Below are 22725 nucleotides of genomic sequence, written 5' to 3' on the forward strand. Positions count from 1 at the left end.
CATACAGACACATACACACAGAGATACACTTATATAACTGGGAATGGCCACAGAAGTCTTCCTGAGTTAGTATCACAGATAGAGACTTGTCATGATTTTTAAAAAAAAATTATAATTATTTTCTGGTTTCTAAAACTGTTTCCACTGATAGTGACTTAGTTTTAGACCTAAAGATAATGCCATTCAATATAATCTGAACACATTTCATTTAACAGTGTTATCTGAGTGAACTCTCCCTTTTTTAATCATTTATAAATATAGTACTTATAAATATAAATTATTATATAACATTATTTTTAGTTCTAGCATTTAAAAATTCTGACAAAATACTCTTTATTTCTGAATTAATATTAGTAACTGAAACACTGTTTACTCTGTTGTGTATAAGAATCGTAAGAAGTAAAGAAATCATGTCTATATTTATATTACATTTAATGTCTACATTTATATGTCTATATTTAGATACTAAGGTGTTAATAATTGCCATTGATGTTACTATTTTTTCTCATTTTCAAATAAAGTCAATAATTAGAAAAATGTAATTTACTAAAATGCAAGACTATTTTCATAAATCTAAGAAGTCTTGTATCTGCTAAAGGGCCTTGAAAATGAATGAAGCCAGAAGGTTTACTTGCTATGAGGGTGTCAATTCCACCAAGTATCAAGTGTCAAAGTTAATTTCTTTTATGTTCTCTGAGACACATTGTTTTAATGGTATTAGCATATATTTAAATCTGCACACCCTGGAAATGACAGAATTACAAGGAGCCAACTTCTCTACTATGGACACATTTGAAGAAGGAATTTTTTAAAATGTGTCATGGAGAGTAGAAAATTCTTAAGCTAATGGTGCCATGTACATTTTTTAAAAAATTACCTTTTGATGTGTTCAATGAGCACACTTACATACTATAATCAATCAAAGGCTTATTCATAAATGAGCTATTACATGCATCAGTAAAATATTTCCCTTATTCCCCTTTATTAGCTATCAAATATACTAACAACAACAATAATAGAAAATTTTCTGAAAGTAAAATTCCCTTTCCAGGCTGCTTAATATAAAACAGAAGGTAGGATTTTTTGATACTTCTACATTTTTATTGTAGTTTAAATTTCCCATTAAGATTTTAAAATTTTGGAAAGGTTAGGGCTGAAAGATTAGTGTTTCTTTTTAAAAAACCACAAGTATAATTTCCATAAGAAAAAGTGGTTTGTGAAATTCCCTCTGTAGAAATAGTGTTCTAAAAGAAAAACTGTACACTTTTAATGCAATTTTATTTTTCTAGGAGATGAGATTGCATAACACTATTCCCTTGGTTAATTTTTACCATTCCACAATCCTGACACATGTATTCTAAGGTTGTTTTAAAGTAAAGAACTACTTTATTGTTACCTTTTCACTTTAAAGTGTGTAATCATTTAAGGATACACACCAAGAAAATCACTAAGAAAGCCAATAAAACATACACTATTTGACTTTTAAAATAATTTTCCAAGCCAGTCACTTTATATTTTCCAAATCAGTGAATGAATAAAAATTAAAAATCATTATTCTTTCTCGAAAAATTAGGAGACATATACTCTAAATAAATAAATAAGCTCAAATTCAGGAGTATAGGACTGAATACTTGCATTTTTAAATTTAAAACTCTCATGTCTTGTTGATTTGTGTGTGTGTTTCAAAAGTGAAGTGAATGTTTCAGGACCAAAGATTTTCACTGAATATTCAACAAAAGAATTCTTCCCAAATTACAAGTGTTTTCAAAATCAGATTTCCTAAACCTGGAATTGAATGAGGACAACCTCAAAAGTGATTATAGTCGGTCCTCGGTGTCCACGAATGTGAAACTGAGGACACAGAGGGTCAGCTACAGGACTTGGGCATCTGTGGATTTTGGTATTGGTGGTGGGTCCTGGAACGAATCCTCTGCAGTAAACTGATACCCAGTGATGACTTTATTTGTAATCCATCAATAAGAAACACAGTGTGTGTGTCAGGAACATGGACCCTGGTTTTAATCTAATAAAATTGTATCCTTGGTCTAATACTTTTTAGCATTGTAACATTTCTGTGTGTCATTTTTATCTTCTGCAAAATCAGGATTAAATAATAGTACCTACCTTATTGGTTACTGTGAGGACTAAATGACTGTGCATATGTAAGATGCTTAACAAGGTGCTTGATACTTGCTATTTTTATTTATAAATCATATTAAAAATAATCAATTATAAGGTATAAAGACATAAATAGAATTAGAATTCTTAAATTTTAGAACGACTATAGTTTTATTAATCACACATTTCCATTAAACATTTCCATTAAACTGAAAATATTTCAGTTTTTCACCTTTTCCTTAGTACTAAATAATGTTGGCATAAACATTCTAGCAATCATGAATAGTTTTCATAAAGCACTTATATGTTTAAAATATTTTACATGAAATATATTTAATAATACAAGATCTTCAGTGCAGATGCTACTAGAAGAGACTGCAAAACTATAATCATCTTGAATTTGATGTCTCAAATATTCTTATGTCCCAGTTTTCATAGTTCTCAAGGGAAAACAAGTTTATTAAAGAATATTTTATGAAATGGTTTGGGAAGTAAATTAATGCACATATTTTGTGAAGCAAAAATAAAATTGCATTTTTCATTTTTTACTCTTTTTCTAACTTAATGCTAATGCATCTCTTTTTCTATAATATTTAAACATTATTTTTCCCCCTAAGCAAATACCAAATACTGCAGTGAGCTTAGGTAGAATTTCTAGATTCTTTAACTAAAGCATCTTTCCAGAGAAAATTTATGAATCCAAATAAATCGATACTTATAATTATTTTTATAAATCTTTATACATTGATCTCACAATCAAGATGGACAATATTATTTCAAATCATGTAGAAAATGATTAATGGCCTAGGGTTAGTGTACTTGAATTTTCTTTACCTCATCCATAATTATCCATCTTCTGAATTTTGAAGCCTTTCTGATAACAGAAAAAATCTAATCACAAAATTAGTTACTGCTGGGACAATAAGAATTTGACTACACACCTTGGTGTTCAAATTAAAGATAAAATTAAGGATTCTTGTTGCTTGAAGTGGAAACTATACACGGATATCAATCAAAAAAGCAAGATCAGTCTGTTTATTCGTATAATTATATTATCTTTCTATAGGGAGCTATGTTTATATATCTGTCTATGATTCATCTTTTTTTTTCAATCTATACATCCATTTATAGAAATATTAACACGTGTCAAAAAATTTATACAATTCTGAATTAATCCTTGCAACATCTTAAAATAATAGACATTATTATGCCCATTTCATCCATAAAGAAAAAGTTTGAGTGTTCAGTATGCCTAGACTTCATCAAGTCTGTACAAGCAGATTTACAATTCAAACTCAGTTGTTTAAATTTCAGAGCCCTAACTCCTTCAACTAAATCTATGGATACCATAAAATTAAACAATATATTGATATTTTACAATAAATAAATTTCACTGGTTTCTCTCAGTTCTGCATATGGCAAAAAATAATGCATCAATATAAACACTACTGGCTTACAGGTATGCTGGTCAGCAATTTTGGCAAAACTCCATTGGGAAGATTTTTATCTGGTCAGTTGGGTTGATTCATATGGTTAGTTGAGGTTGACTATTGCCTGGTTTAGTTTGGCTTCAATTAGAAGTACTTTGGCTGCTTGGTTAGTCTATACATGTCCCTCATCCTCCAGCAGCCTAGCCTGGGTATGGTCCTTTGGTGATTTCAGACGCATAAAAATTCAAATAGAGACATGAAAAAGCTTTTCCAAGCCTTTACAGGGAGGAACAAAGAACTGGGGACAGTAAAGTAACAACTCCACCAAATGCAAATGTGGATGTTTTAAAAAAAATGCTTATTACACTATGAAATATCTCATTCTTCAAAAGCTTCATGTAAATGTTTCCAGATGAACTATAAAATCATTTTGGCAAGTTATACACTCACACAAAAACTTGTTGGATACAGTTGAAGTTTATATTCATTTTATGTACAAATTCATATCTTTATATATTGATTTTTATTTTCCATTAAACACCATAATTGAAATGCTTATTTATTTGACTTTTTTTCTCTATGTAATTTTATACTATTCTTCAAAGAGATACAACACATTTTAAGTTCCATTCTTTTTCTTGTATTTTGTTGCTAATAAAATTATACTCCTCCCACCATATGTTCATATTATTCTTTTGTTTTAAAAAGCTTTGTTTACTTTTATAAATGACTGTTATGTTTTAGAAGTATCATTTCTTAATATTGAAGCATCAAAACATTGGAATCGCCAATGTGGGAACTGCCAGTAGGTTGGAAGAAGTCTGGGTGTGGATTAGAAAGGTAAGGACTACTAGCCCCTGTACAAAATACCTTTGTTTGGATTCAAGACAAAATCCATGATGAAAAATTCCAGGATGGCAAACTGAATCATTGCAGTAGATCACATAAGGAAATAGAAGAAACTTAATCCAATAAACTTTCATGACTCTTTCTCTTTATTATGTGAATTTCCAACTTTCTGGAATATTCTATCAATAATTTTTTTTTTTGAAAACCTCTGATTTATTATTCAGACTCAGATCTAACAGCACTTCTTCACTAAAACTTTTCCTTATTTATCAAGGAAAAACAAGTTGAACATCTGTGATTCTGTAATAGTCAAACCATGTATTTTTGCTTACTATGTTGTGTTTCAACTTCTATTTTTGTCTGTCCTCTCTGGCAGTTCCTTCTTTTCCTAAGCTCCTTATCAGTTTTGTAAAGTACAAGTTCCTTTAACTTGAGGTCAAAATGAGTTAATAAGGGAACGTGAGGAGTTTTTATTTCCTTTTGTACTTGGCAAGAGTTAACTACCAAAAATAATGGGAACATATACTAATAAATTAAACTTTATTTTGCATATCCTCTTATTTATCATGTCAGAAATTATTAAATTGTGTTGCTTATAATTACCTCGAGAGAAAACAATCCTGCCTTGTAACTGCTCTGTTGATTATGAATTCCATATTCTAAAGAATCATTATTCACATACGGTATTTTTGGAAAATACAGAAATATGTTAAAATGTTAGTATTACCTTACATCACAGGAGACTTTTTCTACTCATTTTGTTAATAGCTTTACCAGAAGAAATAAAAGATTCTGAATAACTCCCTACTGTTTGGTACTTCTCAATTAATTAACTTCTGAATGGGTAAAGAATAAATTTTCAAACAATATCAATGACTTTCAATTTTTTTTTCTATTGAACATATAATATGCTTATTCATCTCACACATTTAGGCAGTTCCAGGCATTTTCAGAAACAGATGTTCCTGGGAATATATCAGCATACAAACATCAATATTATGCTTACCTCATATACGGAGCCTTAGTTTCTAAGCTACTACCTAAATCAACATCACAGAATGTTTCACTGATTTAAATAGTACTTCATTTCAGTAAACTAGAAAATGGTTCTCAAAAGCAGCCAGCCATATAACAGACCTAGAAGTGCAGAAAAACCACCAACAGGTTTGCCAAAGAACCAGATGCTGTCTTTGGAAGAAAATTTCCCAGCTTGGCATCAGGAGCTTACAGTGTCATCCAAATGATTCCTCCACACTTCGGAAGACAATATTTTCAAACAACCTTAGCACACAAAAACCCATTTGAATAGCACTAAAGCTAAAACCTAATTAGTATTTGAGAAGTAAAAGTGTACAAAATGCGTCTTTAATAACTGTGATATTTTTTAAGTTTAGTTTTGAAAAATAGCAAATGACTTTTTAAATGTGCTTTAAATGAAATTATGGTAGAGAATTTGTTCCCTAGAACCAGTTAACACAATTGGTTCAGAAGAACCAAGTATGTGTTAATACCAATCTTCAAAGTACATAAAATTACTTTCCAAGCCTGTTACATTTGTGGGGTATGACAAAAACAAAATCAGAGGGGTAGCTTCACTAGGAAATTGCTTCAGACAAGCCTGTGTTTGTGTTTTATGTTTTTTTTATTGTTTTTGTTTTATGATAATTATTCCAAAAACCTGATAAAATCATTAAAATTCAGTTTACTCTATTTTAAAGTAAGAAACTAGAAATGCATAGTACAAAAGAAAATATGGGCCTGAGCAGGAACATTAAGTGAGGTTTTTATTTATTTTGAATACAAAACCACGTAACAGTTAAATATTTAAGACTAAGTTACTTTTCCTGAACTGTTACTAGTATTATTGCTAGTAATATTGACCCTCAATTTCTCATTTGTTCAGTGTTGAGTCCTTTTGATAAATATTTTTATATTGCATACAATTTTGAAAGTACTTGATTTTAAATAAATATTAATTTGTTTTCCCTAAAAATATTTACTAAATTAAGACATTCTAGTAAAAATTTGTATGAAAGTTCTCTGTATTTATTTATTTTTGTAAATGCATGTAAATATACTTCTTATTGTAATGAGAATCACTTGAATTTAGTCAGAACTGATAAAGTGAATTGAGTCGATGTTTGATACTTGTTGCAAATTTTGGAATATACTTCCTGTATCTTCAAAAGTGATATATATGATTTTCTAATAATAGGAAAAATAAATCCTTTCAGAATATAGTTGCCTGGTATTTGATTACTCAATTAAGGGATTACAAATTAACTAATTTCCTAGTACTGAAAGAATGTGGTTTATAGCAATTTATTTTTGAAGCCATGTGAAAAGTATGATCCAAAGACACAGAGAATTAAATTGGAATTACCTTAGTGTGCTTTATATCCTATTTTTACTCTACATGACAATTACAGGTGGTATTTATTTAGGGTACTTTCATTAAGTTGGGTCAAATTCCTGTGGATATAGAATATCAGGGGAACAAAGATGACACGTTCCCAGGTTCAAGACTTTTCAACTAGTTTATCAATAGCTGATTTCCTCAGCAGGTCATTAGAACCTGACACACATATATGAGCACATTTAGCAGTAAAGTCATCAGACCAAATAGTCCCAGCCAAGCATCAAACTAAGAAAGCAGCCAAGAGCTTTTCATAGACACAGATGTTAATGATAAATATTGTATTCCAGAGATTGTCATCTGTGTTATTTATCTGTCAAATATCTCCTTTGTGTGGCTCAGCTGCTGGCCCTGTGGTGGGACATAGAGGAGAAGGAAGTGATGGTAAAGAATATGAGTTACATTAATTCTTTTTGGTAACTGTACCACTGGAGTTTAGTAATTTTCTTTTCTGTCTTGTTAAATAATGAGGAACAGAAGTATTACATAATTAAGGACTTCTGTATTGAAGGCACATTTCTGATTTTGAGAGAACATATCAACAAATCAGGTATGCATTTCTGATATCATTAAAATGTAGTCAGAGATATTTTAATTGTCACCAGCTCCCCAAGACCAAGAAATTTTTTAAAAGAACTTCATATTCAAAAACTTGAAATATATTCTTCAAAGAATAAATATAAGGCTTTTTTTCTTAAAAAAGGTTATAATTTTAAAGTGTAAATGATGAGTATATATATTTATATCACAAAAATTTAACATAGTAGTTTAAGTTACAAACATATAATATATATTTTTGACTAATATAAGGATGCCTTTCTTGGTATTAAATTATTTTTTCAAATTCCCCCTTGTCTTCTTTCCTTGTTTTTTTAAACATTTTTAGTGGAATATAATTGCTTTCCATGGTGTGTTAGTTTCTGCTTTATAACAAAGTGAATCAGTTATACATATACATATATCCCCATATCTCTTCCCTCTTGCATCTCTCTCCCTCCCACCTTCCCTATCCCACCGTTCTGACTGTTCACAAAGCACTGAGCTGATCTCCCTGTGCTATGAGGCTGCTTCCCACTAGCTATCTATTTTACATTTGGCAGTGTATATATGTCCATATATACATTACCACTCTCTCACTTTATCCCAGCTTACCCTTCCCACTCCCCATATCCTCAAGTCCATTCTCTGGTAGGTCTGCGTCTTTATTCCTATCTTGCCCCTAGGTTCTTCATGGCCTTTTTTTCTTTTTTTAGACTCCATATATACGTGTTAGCATAAGGTATTTGTTGCATTTGTTTTTCTCTTTCTGACTTACTTCACTCTGTATGACAGACTCTAGGTCCATCCACCTCACTACAAATAACTCAATTTCGTTTCTTTTTATGACTGAATAATATTCCATTGTATATATGTGCCACATCTTCTTTATCCATTCATCTGTCAATGGACACGTAGGTTGCTTCCAAGTCCTGCTATTGTAAATAGAGCTTCAATGAACATTGTGGTACATGACTCTTTTGGAATTATGGTTTTCTCAGGGTATACGGCCAGTAGTGAGATTGCTGGGTCGTATGGTAGTTCTATTTTTAGTTTTTTAAGGAACCTGCATACTGTTTTCCATAGTGGCTGTATCAATTTACATTCCCACCAAAAGTATATGAGGGTTCCCTTTTCTCCACACCCTCTCCAGCATTTATTGTTTGTATATTTTCTGATGATGGCCATTCTGACCGATGTGAGGTGATGCCTCATTGCAATTTTGATTTGCATTTCTCTAATGATTAATGATGTTGAGCATTCTTTCACGTGTTTGTTGGCAATCTGTATGGCTTCTTGTGAGAAATGTCTATTTTGGTCTTCTGCCCATTTTTGGATTCGGTTGTTTGTTTTTTTGATATTGAGCTGCATGAGCTGCTTGTAAATTTTGGAGATTAATCCTTTGTCAGTTGCTTCATTTGCAAATATTTTCTCCCATTCTGAGGGTTGTCTTTTGATCTTGTTTATGGTTTCCTTTATTGTGCAAAAGCTTTTAAGTTTCATTAGGTCCCATTTGTTTATTTTTGTTTTTATTTCCATTTCTCTAGGAGCTGGGTCAAAAAGGATCTTGCTATGATTAATGTCATAGAGTGTTCTGCCTATGTTTTCCTCTAAGTGTTTGATAGTGTCTGGCTTACATTTAGGGCTTTAATCCATTTGGAGTTTATTTTTGTTTATGGTGTTAGGGAGTGTTCTAATTTCATTCTTTTACATGTAGCTGTCCAGTTTTCCCAGTACCACTTATTGAAGAGGCTGTCTTTTCTCCATTGTATATTCTTGTCTCCTTTATCAAAGATAAGGTGTATGTGGGTTTATCTCTGAGCTTTCTATCCTGTTCCATTGATCTATATTTCTGTTTTTGTGCCAGTACCATACTGTCTCGATTACTGTAGCTTTGTAGTATAGTCTGAAGTCAGGGAGCCTGATTCTTCTAGCTCCATTTTTCTTTCTCAAGATTGCTTTAGCTATTCGGGGTCTTTTGTGTTTCCATACAAATTGTGAAATTTTTTATTCTGGTTCTGGGAAAAATGTCAGTGGTAGTTTGATAGGGATTGCATTGAATCTATACATTTCATTGAGTAGTATAGTCATTTTCACAATGTTGATTCTTCCAATCCAAGAACATGGTATATCTCTCCATCTATTTATATCATCTTTAATTTCTTTCATCAGTGTCTCATAATTTTCTGCATATGGGTCTTTTGTCTCCTTAGGTAGGTTTATTCCTCGGTATTTTATTCTTTTTGTTACAAGGGTAAATGGGAGCATCTTCTGAATTTCACTTTCAGATTTTTCATCTTTGGTGTATAGGAATGCAAGAGATTTCTGTGCATTAATTTTGCATCGTGGTAATTTACCAAATTCATTGATTAGCTCTAGTAGTTTTCTAGTAGCATCTTTAGGATTCTCTGTGTATAGTATCATGTCATCTGCAAACAGTGACAGTTTTACTTCTTCTTTTCCAATTTGGATTCCGTTTATTTCTATTTCTTCTCTGATTGCTGTGGCTAAAACTTCGAAAACTATGTTGAATAATAATGGTGAGAGTGGGCAACCTTGTCTTGTTCCTGATCTTAGTGGAAATGGTTTCAGTTTTTCACCATTGAGGATGATGTTGGCTGTGGGTTTGTCATATATGGCTTTTATTATGTTGAGGTAAGTTCCCTCTATGACTACTTTATGGAGTGTTCTCTTCATAAATGGGTGTTGAATTTTGTTGAAAGCTTTTTCTGCATCTATTGAGATGATCATATGGTTTTCTCCTTCAAATTGTTAATATGGTGTATTGCACTGATTGATTTGCATATATTGAAGAATACTTGCATTCCTGGGATAAACCCCATTTGATCATGGTGTAGGATCCTTTTAGTGTGCTTTTGGATTCTGTTTGCTAGTATTTTGTTGAGGATTTTTGCATCGTGTTCATCAGTGATATTGGTCTGTAGTTTTCTTTTTTTGTGACATCTTTGTCTGGTTTTGGTATCAGGGTGACGGTGGCCTTGGAGAATGAGTTTGGGAGTCTTCCTCCCTCTGCAATATTTTGGAAGAGTTTGAGAAGGATAGGTGTTAGCTAGTCTCTAAATGTTTGACAGAATTCGCCTGTGAAGCCATCTGGTCCTGTGCTTCTGTTTTTTGGAAGATTTTAATCACTGTTTCAATTTCAGTGCTTGTGATTGGTCTGTTCATATTTTCTATGTCTTCCTGGTTCAGTCTCGGAAGGTTGTGCATTTCTAAGAATTTGTCCATTTATTCCAGGTTGTCCATTTTATTGGCATAGAGTTGCTTGTAGTAATCTCTCATGATCTTTTGTATTTCTGCAGTGTCAATTGTTACTTCTCCTTTTTCATTTCTAATTCTATTGAATTGAGTCTTCTCCCTTCTTTTCTTGATGAGTCTGGCTAATAGTTTATCAATTTTGTTTATCTTCTCAAAGAATCAGCTTTTAGTTTTATTGATCTTTGCTATCATTTCCTTCATTTTTTTTCATTTATTTCTGATCTGAACTTTATGATTTCTTTCGTTCTGCTAACCTTGGGGGTTTTTTGTTCTTCTTTCTCTAATTGCTTTAGGTGTAAGTTTAGATTGTTTATTTGAGATGTTTTTTGTTTCTTAAGGTAGGATTGTATTGCTCTAAACTTCCCTCTTAGAACTGGTTTTTCTGCATACCATATGATTTGGGTCGTCGTGTCTTCATTGTCATATGTTTCTAGGTATTTTTTGATTTCCTCTTTGATTTCTTCAGTGATCTCTTGGTTATTAAATTGTGTATTGTTTTGCCTCCATTTGTTTGTATTTTTTACAGATTTTTTCCTGTAATTGATATCTAGTCTCATAGAGTTGTTGTCACAAAAGATACTTGATATGATTTCAATTTTCTTAAATTTACCAAGGCTTGATTTGTGACCCAATATATGATCTATCGTGGAGAATGTTCCATGAGCACTTGAGAAGAAAGTGTATTCTGTTGTTTTTGGATGGAATGTCAAAAATATCAATTAAGTCCATCTTGTTTAATGTGTCATTTAAAGCTTGTGTTTCCTTATTTATTTTCAGTTTGGATGATCTGTCATTGGTGAAAGTGGGGTGTTAAAGTCCCCTACTATGATTGATTTACTGTCGATTTCCCCTTTTATGGCTGTTAGTATTTGCCTTAAGTTTTGAGGTGTTCCTATGTTGGATGCATAAATATTTTCAATTTTTATATCTTCTTCTTAGATTTATCCCTTTGTCATTATGTCGTGTCCTTCTTTGTTTCTTGTAATAGTCTTTGTTTTAAAGTCTATTTTGTCTGATATGAGAATTGCTACTCCAGCGTTCTTTTGATTTCCATTTTCATGGAATATCTTTTTCCATCCGCTCACTTTCAGTTTGTATGTGTCCGTAGGTCTGAAGTGGGTCTCTCTTAGACAGCATATATATGGGTCTTGTTTTTGTATCCATTCAGTGAATCTGTGTCTTTTGGTTGGAACATTTAATCTATTTACATTTAAGGTAATTATTGATATGTATGTTCCTATTACCATTTTCTTAATTGTTTTGGGTTTGTTATTGTAGGTCTTCTCCTTCTCTTGTGTTTCCTGCCTAGAGAAGTTCCTTTAGCATTTGTTGTAAAGCTGGTTTGGTGGTGCTGAATTCTCTTAGCTTTTGTTTGTTTGAAAAGGTTTTAATTTCTCCATCAAATCTGAATGAGATCCTTGCTGGGTCGAGTAATCTTGGTTGTAGGTTTTTCTTTTTCATCACTTTAAATATGTCCTGCCACTCCTTTTGGCTTGCAGAGTTTCTGCTGAGAAATCAGCTGTTAACCTTATGGGGATTCCCTTGTATGTTATTTGTTGTTTTTCCCTTGCTGCTTTTAATATTTTTTCTTTGTATTTAATATTTGGTAGTTTGATTAATATGTGTCTTGGAGTGTTTCTTCTTGGATTTATCCTGTATGGGACTCTGTGCTTCCAGGACTTGATTAACTATTTCCTTTTCCATAATAGGGAAGTTTTCAACTATAATCTCTTCAAATATTTTCTCAGTCCCTTTCTTTTTCTGTTCTTCTTCTGGGACCCCTATAATTCGAATGTTGGTGCGTTTAATACAGTCCCAGAGGACTCTGAGACTGTCCTCAATTCTTTTCATTCTTTTTTCTTTATTCTGCTCTGTAGTAGTTATTTCCACTATTTTATCTTCCAGGTCACTTATCCGTTCTTCTGCCTCAGTTATTCTGCTATTGATCCCTTCTAGAGAATTTTTAATTTCATTTATTGTGTTGTTCATGATAGTTTGTTTGCTCTTTAGCTCTTCTAGGTCCTTGTTAAACGTTTCTTGTATTCTCTCCATTCTAATTCCAAGATTTTGGATCACTTTTACTATAATTATTCTGAATTCTTTTTTCAAGTAGACTGCTTATTTTCTCTTCATTTGTTAATTCTGGTGGGTTTGTACCTTGCTCCTTCATCTGCTGTGTGTTTCTCTGTCTTCTCATTTTCCTTAACTTACTGTGCTTGGGGTTTCCTTTTCACAGGCTGCAGGTTCGTAGATCCCGTTGTTTTTGGTGTCTGCCCCTAGTGGCTAAGGTTGGTTCAGTGTGTTGTGTAGGCTTCCTGGTGGATGGGACTAGTGCCTGTGTTCTGGTGGATGAGGCTGGATCTTGTCTTTCTGGTGAGCATGTCCATGTCTGGTGGTGTGTTTTGGGGTGTCTGTGACCTTATGATTTTAGGCAGCCTCTCTTCTAATGGGTTGGGTTGTGTTCCTGTCTTGCTAGTTGTTTGGCATAGGGTGTCCAGCACTGTAGCTTGCTGGTCATCGAGTGGAGCTGGGTCTTGGCATTGAGATGGAGATCTCTGGGAGATTTTTGCCATTTGCTATTACATGGAGCTGGGCAGTCTCTGGTGGACCAATGTCATGAACTTGGCTCTCCCACCTCAGAGGCACAGCCCTGATGCCTGGCTGGAGCACCAAGAGCCTGTCATCCACACAGCTCAGAATAAAAGGGAGAGAAAAAGAAAGAAAGAGAGAAAAATTAAAATAAAATAAAATAAAAAAGTTATTAAAATAAAAAACAAAAAATAATTATATAAAAAAATTTTTTAAGTAATTCAAAAAAAAGAAAGAAGGAAGAGAATAACCAAACCAATAAAGGAATCCACCAATGGTTACAAGCACTGAAAACTATACTAAAAAAACGAAAAAAACAAACAAAAGAAACAGACTGGCAGAACCCAGGACAAATGGTAAAAGCAAAGTTATACAGACAAAATCACACACAGAAGCACGTGCATACACACTCACAAAAAGAGAAAAAGGGAAAAATATATATATAATTTTGCTCACAAAGTCCACTGCCTCAAATTGGGATGTTGTCTATTCAGGTATTCCACAGATGCAGGGTACATCAAGTTGACTGTGGAGATTTAATCCACTGCTCCTAAGGCCACTGGGAGAGATTTCCCTTTCTCTTCTTTTTTTGCACAGCTCCTGGGATTCAGCTTTGGATTTGGCCCTGCCTCTGCGTGTAGGGCACCTGTGGGCATCTGTTCTTCACTCAGACAGGATGGGGTTAAAGGAGCAGCTGATTCGGGGGCTCTGGCTCACTCAGGTCGTGGGGAAGGAGGGATATGGAGTATGGGGCGAGCCTGCAGCAGCAGAGGCCAGCATGACATTGCACCAGCCTGAGGCACACCATGTGTTCTCCTGGGGAAATTGTCCCTGGATCATGGGACCCTGGCATTGGCGGGTTGCACAGGCTCCAGGAGGGGAGGTGTGGATAGTGACCTGTGCTTGCACACAGGCTTCTTGGTGGCTGCAGCAGCAACCTTAGCGTCTCATGCAGGTCTCTGGGGTCCGTGCTGATAACCGCGGCTTGCGCCCATCTCTGGAGCTCCTTTAAGCAGTGCTCTTAATCCCCTCTCCTCGCACACCAGGAAACAAAGAGGCAAGAAAAAGTCTCTTGCCTCTTTGGCAGTTCCAGACCTTTTCCCAGACTCCCTCCCAGCTAGCTGTGGCGCACTAACCCCCTTCAGGCTGTGTTCACACAGCCAACCCCAGTCCTCTCCCTGGGATCTGACAGAAGCCGAAGCCTCAGATCCCAGCCTCCACCCGTCCTGGCGGGTGAGTAGACAAGTCTCTCGGGTTGGTGGGTGCTGGTCGGCACCGATCCTTGGTGCAGGAATCTCCACTTTACCCTCTGCACCCCTGTTGCTGTGTTCTCCTCCATGGCTCCGAAGCTTCTCCCCTCCCCCACCCACAGTCTCTGCCCATGAAGGGGCTTCCTAGTGTGTGGAAACCTTTCCTCCTTCACAGCTCCCTCCCACTGGTGCAGGTCCCGTCCCTATTCCTTTGTCTCTGTTTTTTCTTTTTTATTTTGCCCTACCGAGGTATGTGAGGAGTTTCGTGCCTTTTGGGAGGTCTGAGGTCTTCTGCCAGTGTTCAGTAGGTGTTCTGTAGGAGTTGTTCCACATGTAGATGTATTTCTGATTTATTTGTGGGCAGGAAGGTGATCTCCACGTGTTACTCTTCCACCATCTTGAAGCTCTTCTCCATCTTGTCTTCTAATGTCACATTTCCTGTATTCAATATTCCCTATTCATTGCCAGAGCCATCATGCCAACCCTCTCTTTGGCCAAATACCAGTAAATAAACAGTGTATACATAAATCTTCATTAATGATCCTTTCTTATGTTAAAAATATTGCATAGGAACAACTCATTCCTAATTACTGCAATTTACAACTATAGGGACATAAAATGGACAACTTTGTTAACAAGAACCAAAAGGAACTGATGTATTCTTTCCCTTTTGGCAATGATCATCTTCAAGGAAACAAATTATTGTGGTTGATGTATAAGGTGGCTCTTTCAGCAGTTAATAGCTGTGAGTATTAACAGTGTTTGTCTGCATTGTTCCCAAGCATTACTATAATAGAAAAATAAAATAAGGCAGCCAGACTAAATGTGAGATGAGGGACACGTAGGAGTAAAATAATAAAATTTTATTCAGCACTTAACTATGTGACAGACACTGTCTTTAAGCATATTATATATGTAACTTACTGAACCCTTCAAGCATCCTAGAGTGTTAAGTATATTATATATTTTCCCTTTTAGAAAAAGGAGACCTTGAGGTGTTAGGTGATGTGGCAAATGGAACCCAGATTCTAAGTGGCAGAACTTGAAGCCAAAGGTATGACCTATGACTCCAAATTCTAAGCTCGATCACAGTTCTAGTCAGTTGTGAGCAGGTAAATATTTAACAAACTTCTCAAGGAGTAAATGGAGGAACCATGATTTCTAGAATTTCCTAATTATTGTGTAAATGCCTCTACCATGGTCGATTTTAAGCTACCACCAACATCATATGATATTGGAAAGAGGTGCACAATTAGCTCTGGAGAGTCAGTGCATGTGGGCTTTATAACACCAGTGCAACTTATGGTAATTTAATCCTTTTGGAAGTTTATCAACTGGATAGAAGATACATCTACCATGAACTCTATTTTTAAAAGGGTTATAACTTATAATTACAACAGTCCATCAGAACTGAATTTCTTAATTTCTAAATTTAACAGTGTAAATTATTTTTAAAATATTTGAAATCAAGCAGTGTTTAAAATGAATTTTTCATGCAAGTCTGGTGGCAATATTTAATAAAGTCTTCATACTTTATTAATTCAGTGAAACTTGCACTTATGTTTGAACCTGGACTAACATTTTGGGCTAAAAGTAAATTGTGGAGTTCACATTCTTTAGCAATCCACTTTGGAACTTACTAAACTGTCTGTACCATTCTACTTACATGTTTGAGAGTTATGCACTTTATTGATGATAATTTAAATAGATAAACCTAAAACATTCTCAACTTATGGTAATTATATCCATATTACAAAGCAAAATATTCTAGGGAATGTCTGAGTTATAAGTAAATATCACAGTGTATTGACTGTTAGATATATTTACATACTAATTATAATAATATTTTTAAAATAAAGTGTTTCATTATCAGTTATTTTATCTGGAATAGGTAAATGAAATGAATAATATCTTTTGGTCAGTTGTGGTAGAAAGGTATCTTTGAGAAACTATAACTCTAAACTTTGTATAATGTATACACATCTCAATAACAATATATTATCTGATGTTTTACCATGTGCCTTACATCCCCAGACATATTAGTTATATAGTACCTAACACATGATAGGTGTTATTATAGTAAAAATTACTGGGATGCTATATCAGAGTTATTTCTTACTGTGCTTTCTCCAAAAAATCTTAAAAATCATTGCTCTAACACATGTTTACTCCTGTACATGATAAAGTATCATGAAGCAGATGATTACTGCTACCAAGAACAATTACAAATGCTTGACAAAGTACAAAAATATATTTGGAGAAATTTAAAAGTTGCTCAGGAAATTCCACGGTCAAGATGAGCCTAAAGAGGGGCTTCCCTGGTGGTGCAGTGGTTGAAAATCTGCCTGCCAATGCAGGGGACAGGGGACACGGGTTCAAGCCCTGGTCTGGGAGGATCCCATATGCCGCGGGCCAAATAGGCCCATGAGCCACAATTACTAAGCCTGTGTGTCTGGAGCCTCTGCTCCACAACAAGAGAGGCCTTGATAGTGAGAGGCCCGCACACCGTGATGAAGATTGGCCCCCACTTGCTGCAACTAGAGAAAGCCTTCACACAGAAATGAAGACCCAACACAGCCATAACTAACTAACTAACTAACTAACTAACTAAATAAATAAATAAATAATTCCCATTTAAAAAAAAAAACGATGAGCCTAAAGAGATGACTAAATGTTATGTGATTTCTTGAATAAGATATAGGAACATAAAATATATATATTAGGTAAAAACTAAGAAATAAATTATAAATTTTAGTTAATAATGGTAATAATGTTCACTAATTGTTACAAATGTACTATAATAATTTAAGATATTAATCAAAAAGATCTGAAACTGTAAAACTTCTAAAAGAAAACATAGGGGAAAGTCTCACTGACATTGTTCTTGGCAATGATCTTCTCTTTTTGATATGACACCAAAAGCACAAGCAAGAAAGGCAAAAGAAAATAAGTGGGATTCCATCAAACTAAAAATCTTCTGTGCAGCAAAAGAAGCAATAAAAAAAAGTGAAAGGCAACATACAGAATGGGAGAAAATATTTGCAAACCATCTATCTTATAAGAGGTTAATATCCAAAACATATAAAGAACTCATACAACTAAATAACAAATAAAGACATCTGATTAAAACATAGGCAGAGGAACTGAAAAGATATTTTTCTAAAGATGATATCCAAATGGCAAAAAAATACATGAAAAGATGCTCAAAATCACTAATCATTAGGGAAATGCAAAGCTAAACCATGAGATATCACCTCATACCTATTAGAGTGGCTATCACCATAAAGATGAGATAACAAGTGTTGTGAAGGATGTGAAGAAAAGGGAACATTTGTGTACTGTTTGTGGGAACGTAAATTGGTGCAGCCACTATGGAAAACAGTATGGAGATTCCTCAAAAAATTAAAATTAGAACTACCATATGATCCAGAAATCTGTTTCCTGGGTATATATCCAAAGGAAATGAAAAGATATCTGCACAACTATGCTTATTGTAACATTATTCACAATAGCCAAGATATGGAAACAACCTAAGTGCCCACCAATAGGTGAATGGATAAAGAAGACGTGGCATATATATATATATATATATATATATATATATATATATATATATACAGTGGAAAGTTATTCAGCCATGAGAAAGGACAAAATCCTGGCATTTTCAATAACAGTGATGGAACTTGAGTACATTATGCTAAGTGAGATAATCCAAAAAAGAAATTTTCTCAAATAGAGATAAGACAAATACTGTATGGTATCACATATATGTGTTATTAAAAAACAAAGCAAACCCATAGAAACACAGTAGAATGGTGGTTGCCAAGGACTGGGGCAAAAAGGGAGATGTCGGTAAAATAGTACAAACTTCCAATAAGAAGGTGAATAATTTCTAGGTATATAATGTACAGCATTTTGGTTATAGATAACAATACTGTACTCTATACTTGAAAGTTGCTAAGAGAGTGGATCATAAATGTTCTCACCACAAAAAATAAATTGTAATTATGTGATGTGAAGCAAGTGTTAACTAAACTAATCATAGTACAATATATGTGTATCACATCAACATCTTGTACACCTTAAACTTACATAATGTCAATTATGTCTCAATAAATCTGGAAAAAATAACAGGAGAAATTTGGATATGAGGTATATGGGAATCTCTGTATTATGTTAACAATTTTTCTGTAAACTTTAAACAGTTGTAAATTTAAAAATTTATTTAAAAGTAAGCAGGGAGGATTTAAGAAAAGATTTTTCAAAAAGAAAAAATCAGTTGTTGAGGCAACTGGTCTTCAAAGAAACAACTCCATAGAAGAATGGACTGACAGACATGAGCAAGCATTCTGCTGTGATTTTTTTTTTTTTTTTTCCTTAGTACATTTGTTGATTGTGTGTAAGGGGTAAAAATGTGAAGACTTAGGTGAAGTGTCAGACAGAGAGCAATCCCGTAGTGCAGAGAAACAAAGTAAGTTTTGGTAGTTGCACAGAGCTAAAATAAGTAGATGATGGATAGATGGATATATAGATAGATAGATGACAGGTAGATGGATGAATAGAAAGGTAGATAGATAGATAGATAGATAGATAGATAGATAGATAGAGGCAAATAGTATGAATTTCAAAGTCTTGGTGAAAAATGAGTGAGAAAAAGAGCCAGAATAAATCAACACTGGCAATTTTCCCAACTAATATTTTCCATATTCTTTTAGGGCAGAAGGCTAAAAAAATCTAAGCTCAAAGATTCTGCTTGGTTTTCACATGCTGAGAAGACCACAAAAAAGTTCTGACCAGGTGCTCAGTTACTAATCTAAACAAGAGCTAAACCCTGGGAGAAGTGGTAAACCAACATCAGAACTGTCAAAACACTAATCAGTTCAGATTCTGATTGAATTAAGGTGATTATCTGCCACCCTAACTACCTAAGGGGGAAAAGAAATTAATCTTCTATGGAGGATTAGGAAATCAAAGTCCTCTAAGCTTTTGAATTAAATAATTGAAAATCAAGCACTTAACTAGCATCAGGAGGAATTTAAAGAATGCGATTAACATGATCAATAAAAGAGAAAGATAATAAATACAAAGGTGAAGTTTTCTACAGGAGAATAATCTATAAAAAGAATGAAATGGATATTCTAAGGCTAAAACACGTAACAACTGAATGTTATAACCCAATTATGGGTTAAACGGCAGCTTATACATAGAAAAAAAAAGAAATAGTAAGCATAAATACATTTACATAGAAAATATCTAGACTAAAGGAAATAAAAGAAAATTGAAAATAGGGAACAGAGTATAAAGAGCATTTATATGTAATTTGAATCCTGAAAGGATAAGTGAGAAATGAGGTAGAAGTAGTGTTTTAAGAGATGATTTCTGAGAATTTTCCATGATAAAAGACACCAACACAAAGATTTAAATAGCCAATAGCCCTGCAATTCCACAAGTCATACAGAGTGAAGTAAGTCAGAAAGAAAAAAGCAAATACTGTATGCTAACATATATATATATATATATATATGGAATCTAAAAAAATAAAGGTTCTGATGAACCTGGGGGTAGGAAAGGAATAAAAACACACACGTAGAGAATGGACTTGAGGACATGGGGAGGGGAAAGGGTAAACTGGGACTAAGTGAGAGAGTAGCATTGGCATATATACACTACCAAATGTAAAAAAAGATAACTAGTGGGAAGCAGACGCATAGCACAGGGAGATCTGGTCGGTGCTTTGTGTCCACTTAGAAGGGTGGGATAGGGAGGGTGGGAGGGAGATTCAAGAGGGAGGGGATATAGGGATATATGTATATGTATAGCTGATTCACTTTGATATACAGCAGAAACTAACACACCATTGTAAAGCAATTATACTCCAATAAAGATGTAAAATAAATAAATAAATAAATAAAAAAGAAAGGAAGGAAATAAAGGGAGGGAGGGAGGAAGAAAGAAAAAAAGGAAGGAAGGGAGAGAGGGAGGGAGAGAGGGAGGGAGGAAAGAAAAGCTACACCTATGCATACTATAGTACAGCTGCTGAAGGCAAAAAGTCTGAAACCAGTCAGGAAGAAAAGCATACATTATCTTCAAAGGAATAATAATAAGACTTAAAACCAACATTTCAAATCGTCTAGAAAAACTAGAACTTGATAGAATGACTTACTTAAATAACTACTTAAAGGTATGAAAGAAAAACTTATAACATAGAATTCTCTACCCAATAAAAATAGTTATGAAAAATAAAGTTGAAATTAAAATATTTGCAAAATAAAATAAAACAGATATTTATCAACTATATTAGAAATATTAAAGAGAGAGTTTTTCAGGCAAAAGGAAAGAGACCCTAGGTGGAATCACAGAAAGACAGGAAGCTGGAAGAACAATGGAAATGGGAATTGAGATTCTATAAAGTCTTTTTTTTCTATTATGATGATATGCATCCCAACTTTACATCACTTACTTGACTAATTTTCTATCTGGCCCTCAGAATTATAACTTCTAACACAGGAGCTGTCCGTTTTCTCTTTCTCCCCCCAATAATTTATGTAACCATTTGGCAATCTTTTCTTATAATTTATATGTTAATGTTCTTTATCACACTTTCCCTCATTTAGCTCCATGGTATGGCAGTTAAAGCTAACCAAATACCCATGTGTTTCTCTCCATTTGTCAGACTTTCTTGCAATGAGATTGAGATCATATGACTATATTGGTTAATGAACTATGAGCCTAATTATATGTTCAAACTTCTGGTCAGAGGCTATTAATAGTTTATTTGCCTCTGCTATACCTCTTCCCAGGGCATCCCTCTTGAAGGGCATTGGTTCCAGATGGCATAGATTCAAGATAGATGAGTCCTGTACAGCTCACCTCAGGATTGACTTGGCTGAGAAATAAATTTTTAGTATATTAAGCCACTATGATTTTTAGTTTGTTAATAACAACAGCATGCTCTAACTTAAACTGATAGGTATGTATGTATGATCTCTGTCTCCATCTCTGTCTCTGTTTCCCTCTGAAACTTCATTTCAAATGTACAAATAATGGTACATGGAACACCTTCTGAACGTAGAGAAGTTTTCCTCAAATCAGCAAAATATATTATTCCTATATTCTATAAATTTTGAAGTAAAAATAGCTATTTACAAACTGAAGAATCATTAGCAATCATCCCAAGATTTTGAGATATAGTTCTGCTCTTAAGGTTTATTGTATGTTAACACATTTTTTAACTGCAATCGTTTTATGTTATGGTAAACTGAAAAAAATTCTATTACACAATGTTGAAAGTCCATACCGCAACAGAACAAGGGTAGTTTATCTATTGTGAGGTGATGAGGTGATAACATTTTAGTGCTATTATTAATTATGTAAATAATTTCATAATTTATATAAAATAAATGAAGTACAAATAGAGACTGTATTCAAACTCCACAGGGTAGTTTAAGAGGTATGGCTATAAAGTAATGACATTGATTTTATATATTGTTATGGAAGCAGAGTTAATTACCTACCTATCTATCTATCCATCCAGTTATGTATACATATCTAACTATAGATATGCTAATTGTATTAGTTAATAATTAATTAATTTTAAAAGATTAATTAAAGTGAATTTATTTTATTGATTAATAATTAAATTTATTAATCAATAAAATACAAATGTTTATGTACTACAAGGCATGATTACAACTTATTGAAGACATAGAAATTTTAACAAGTGTAAAAATAGTAAATATGTAGAGTACCAAAAATGTTGAATCCTGCAACATCAAATAGTCCCATAGCTCTCTATTATTTAATAAAAGGGCAATGAGTAAATGATGGTAAAATAGTGTCTCTGTAAAATGTCACACAGCATGCATAAGCTGCAAGGTCATCATTGCTAGGGAGTTAAAAGAACATTGAATTAGAATTCTTTAATTTCCCAGTGATGTGTTAAGTATTCTGTGGATACTGAAGGCGCTAAACACAAAAGAAAAAATGTAGTCTGCATAACTTAAAAACATGTTGAGTACAATAGGCAGAAAAATATTATAGCTTTTATTTTTTAATTAAAAATTTTTTTTGAATTTTATTTTATTATTATTTTTATATAGCAGGTTCTTATTAGTTATCTATTTTATACATATTAGTATATATATGTCAATCCCAATCTCCCAATTCATCCCCCACCCCCCCACCCCCACTGCTTTCCTCCCTTGGTGTCCATACGTTTGTTCTCTACATCTGTGTCTCTATTTCTGCCTTGCAAACTGGT

The sequence above is a fragment of the Balaenoptera physalus genome (genome assembly GCF_965194825.1).
Source record: "Balaenoptera physalus genome assembly, chromosome: 18".
In the NCBI taxonomy this organism is placed as follows: Eukaryota; Metazoa; Chordata; class Mammalia; order Artiodactyla; family Balaenopteridae; genus Balaenoptera; species Balaenoptera physalus.